Source organism: Echinops telfairi, unplaced genomic scaffold (assembly GCF_000313985.2).
Source record: "Echinops telfairi isolate 266 unplaced genomic scaffold, ASM31398v2 ScPeMD7_25;HRSCAF=90, whole genome shotgun sequence".
NCBI lineage: Eukaryota > Metazoa > Chordata > Mammalia > Afrosoricida > Tenrecidae > Echinops > Echinops telfairi.
The window spans coordinates 3,201,659-3,206,009 of NW_022103922.1; the positions used below are offsets into that span (position 1 = coordinate 3,201,659).

At 55.0% G+C, this 4,351-nt stretch overlaps 1 protein-coding gene across 1 annotated transcript in view; it reads right to left on the reverse strand.

The window, feature by feature from the left end:
* PIP5K1B (phosphatidylinositol-4-phosphate 5-kinase type 1 beta) overlaps window positions 1–4,351 on the reverse strand; it is a 63,368-nt gene that overhangs the window by 56,198 nt on the left and 2,819 nt on the right. The window contains exon 2 of the mRNA XM_045289327.1: window positions 374–458. The gene's annotated coding sequence lies outside the window, so the exon portion shown is untranslated. The remainder of the gene's footprint in view (window positions 1–373; window positions 459–4,351) is intronic.

Consider the following 4,351-nt stretch of genomic DNA (forward strand, 5'->3'; position numbering starts at 1 on the left):
GTGAAAGCCAGACCGTGGATACGACGACGGAAGAAGAACCGTGCCTTTGAATCCTGGAGCTGTGGGGGCATCTTGGAAATACCCGGCACTGCCAGAGGCCAAATCCACCTTGCTCGGAAGGAGCACAGCTGAGAAGCGGGGCTGGCAAGACCCGGCAGGCTATCAGGAGGCACAGGGCCGGCAGGGGGCCATCAGAAGACAGACCCTCGATGGGCTGCATGGACATGGGGCTGCACCAGGAGCTCCCTGTCACTGACGGTGAGGATGGTGCAGGCCTGGGAGGGAGGGGCTTCCTCTGTTGGACGTGTGTCCATGTGTCGGCAGCTCACAGCAGCAGCAGCAGCAACAACCGCAGCGGGGCTTGTCTCCTTACCTTTGTAAACAAAACGGCAACTCATCTGAGGTCGTGGGTGCTGGCGGGGATGGTCATTGTGGAGCGCCCTCTGCTCCCCAGGCTCCTGCGGAAGAGAAATCCCTGGTCACTGTTCATCCACGGCCCTTCCCTGCGTGCGGCCCTCCCCACCTCAAACGATCACTGGAGACACACAGACGGTGCCCGTTAGGTACAGAAGGAATTCCATGCGGGATACAGGAAGGTGGGGATCAGATGGCATCTGCGGCAGACAGGATGTCAGCTCGCCTGAGCTGCTCTATGAAGTGCCCACCATCCTGTCTGGTGCTGAGCACCTCGGGCCATGGCGAAGGGTGGTACTGCCACCCACCACATGCCCATCACCCACACAACCAAACCCAAACCTCACAGCCCTCACCTGGATTCCGACTCATGGCGACCCTGTAGGACAAGGTGGGACTGCACCTTTGCAGGATTAGAAAGCCTCATCTCTCTCTCTCTCTCTCTCTCTCTCTCTCTCTCTCTCTCTCTCTCTCTCTCTCTCTCTCTCTCGGAGGCTAGTGGTTTGGACCTGCTGGTCTTATGGATCACAGCCCAACTCGGAACCACTATGCCACCCAGACTCCTAAAACAGTTGTTCAAAAATACCTGGGGATTGAAGGTGGGGAGGAATGGTCTCCTGTGGGCCCACGGAGGAGACCCCTGTTAACCACGGCAATGGGCCCACGGAGGAGACCCCCACTAAACACAAGCACTGTTTCCACACGCCACACTACCATAACCCAGGTGTGGCTTCCAGAAAGAGCGTTCAGAGCAAGTAACCTCAGACGGCAGCTGGTTGTTCTGAAACCACTGTGCTCTCAGTAGAGGCACCTGTGCACTGTCACCTGTTCTAGAAATAAGACAAAGAAAAGCCACGGCCATCGAGCCAATTCCACCTCACCTCGACCCTGGGGGACAGGGTAGAGCTGCCTCTGGGGGTGTCTGAGACTGGAACTCTTGATGGGAGTAGCCAGCCTCGTCTTTCTCCCAAGGAGGGGTGGATGGTTTCAAACTGCTGACCTTGAGGGCCCCCTTTTAGAAATACAGCGAAGCGTCAAGTAGAAGGGAAGGCTGGACGAGAGGCTTCGGGGCAGTGGGCGGATGGGGACTCTGGAATCGAGTCCCGAGAAAGGCCGTGACCCTGACAAGGCCACCGATGCCACCACATGTCCACGGGCATCCTTGTCGAGACCACGAGGCTTCAGCAACAACAAAACCTTTTCTTCAATGAATGAAAAGGCCCCGCTGTTGTTTTGTTGTTGCTGCTTGCAAAGGAAGATTTAATGTCTAAAGAAACAATAAATCAAAACTGATAGCTGAAATGCAGGATTTCACCATGAGGTTGAGGAAATCAACATCCAAAGGGCATACTTGGTGTCTGTTAAAAAAAAACCCCACCCATCCTCACACCATCAAGGCTGTCATATGTGCCGAGACTAATCAGCTTCACTTACTGGACTCTGAAACCTGAAGACATTCATGAAGTCAGACAATGCAGGATCTCCTGGCATTTGGACACACACATGCACACATCACAGTACACACAAACACACCATGATGTCTACAATTCAAGTATCACCACTATCATGGTCAACACCTCCTCACAGTGGGGATTCAGTCATAAAAAAGGGTCCCTGTTCAGTATACTCCATAAATTCAGGATTATTAAAGTGTACCATTCTTTATTTTGATTCCAAATCATCTCCCTTTAAGACTTCCCCTGCACGGAAATATATAAGTAGATCCTACCTTAATGCAAAAATAGTAATTTGCCCCCCCGCCCCCAGGTAGAAACAGAAAAATAAAGAAGCCCCGTTGCTTTGAGAGCCAATCTCATCAAATGTGGTGCTATTTGCTCTTCCTCAGAAACCCACCGCCACGGAGTGGATTCCGACTCCGAGTGATCCTACAGGATAGGGCAGAACTGTGGGTCTCCAAGATTATAACTGCTTAAGGGAGTAGAAAGTGCTGTGCTTCACGGTGGTCTCGAAGCGCTGACCCTGCAGCTGACAGCCTCATGCACAATCACTACTTGTTCTGGGTCCCGCTGTTCTCGCACACGGGCGTAAGCCGGGTCAACCGCTTGCTGTCTATCCTTTCAGAACGCTTCACCACCACCCATCGCTGAAACACGCGCATGCATTTTGCCACAAGCTCTTCCCGGTGTATTTGAGGTCATGGTGTCAGGGGTTACAAGCTGGACTCCTAACTGCAAGGTCAGTGGTTCGAAACCACCAGCCGCTCCACAGGAGAAAGACAAGGCTGTCTACTCCTGTAGGGAGTCAGTCTCGGGAACTCACAGGGTCAGCTCTACCCTGTCCTAGAGGGTCACTATGAGTCGGCGTGACTCAATGGCAGGGCGGTTTCCAACTCGCCGCTTCTACCTTGATTTCAATCATGCCTCACAGCCCACAGGCTGGGGGCACCCCCGGGCTGCTGAACACCCAGGTCTGGAGCCGGGAGGCAGGTAGGCATTACACAAGCCCCCTTACATGTTGTTAAAACGATGATTCTCCAACACTTTTATTTCTACGGGGAGGAATTCCACGCGTGGGACCGTTGAGCCAATCAACGAGCACGCCTGCTGTGTGGGCGCATGAACCCCTTCCAGGTCAAGGTCTGTTCTGTGCGAAGCAGCCAGTCCACGGGGCACTGGGGTGACCCTGCGCAGACCTCAGAGACCTGCAGCCCCATAAGACCAGGGCGACAATAAGGCCAGTCACTTGGGTTTTGGGGTCCCAAAGCCCACTGCCATCAAGGCAGCAACCTTGCATAAGGTTTCTGAGAAGATGATGTTGTATGGGGGCTGACAGCCTCATCTTTGTCCCTTGGAGCGGTTGGTGGGTTTGAACTGCCGACCTTGCTATTAGCCGTCCATTATGTACACAACCACAAAACAAAGCGAACCCAAGTTCACTGCCTTCGAGTTGATGCTGACTCGTAGAGACCCTGCAGAACAGGTAGAGCTGCTCTTGTCGGCGCGGAGACTGTCACTCTTCAGGGGAGTAGAGAGCCTCCTCTCTCCCTGGGGGAGCTGGAGATTCCACACTGGCGACCTTGCAGTTAGCAGCCCGACATGTAACCACGGTGCTAAGGAGCCCTGGTAGTGTCATGGCTTACGAGTCAGACTGCTAACTGCGAAGTTAGTAGTTCAAAACCACCAGCTTCTCCTTGGGGGAAAGATGAGGCTTTCTACTCCCATGGAGAGTTCCAGTCTGGGAAACCCATAGGGGTGTTCATAGCCTGTGCTGTGGGCTCGCTGTTGGTCGGCGTGGACTCGGCAGTCAGGAGAGGGGCTCTGCTTGGCTTGCCTTCCATGCAGGAGACCACCGGTCAGCCCCCAGCCAGTGCAGCTCGTGCTTGGCCCCTCCGCCTGTCTGCAGAGGCGTGCCGCCTGCTACAACGGGCGCCTGTTGTCAGTGGAGCTTCCAGGGGAAGAAAGACTGGGTGACCTACTTCCCCAAACACCTAACTCCAAACTCAGACTCCCTGCTGTCCAGTCGGTCCCAACTCAGGGTGACCCTATAGGCCAGGGTGGAACCGACTCTCTGAATTTCTCAGACTGGAAGTCTGGGTGGGAGTCGAGGCCTTTGAATGCCTTCTAAACAGTTCCGTCAGATGGACGGTGAGAAAGCAGGGCCACACACGCCACCTCCCACGGCAGCCACGTTTCCTGACCCGATGGGAACCAGGTGCCCTGCAGACCCGGTGGCCGATCAGGCTGAGTCACGCCGTCACACAGTCAGCTACCATCTTTGCGGGGATCACCACTTCGAACTGGTTGGAAGCCCTAAATAATCACAACAGCCCAGTAGGCAACCCCGGCCGAGGCAGCGTCTGGTGGCCTGTGTGCGGGGCCACCACAAGCCAGGGCGATTCCAGAGCAGCCGCCACCCCTCCCCACCAAGAATGGGACATGGGCTAGGTGTCGACCTGCCCAGGGGAAGAATAAGTGTC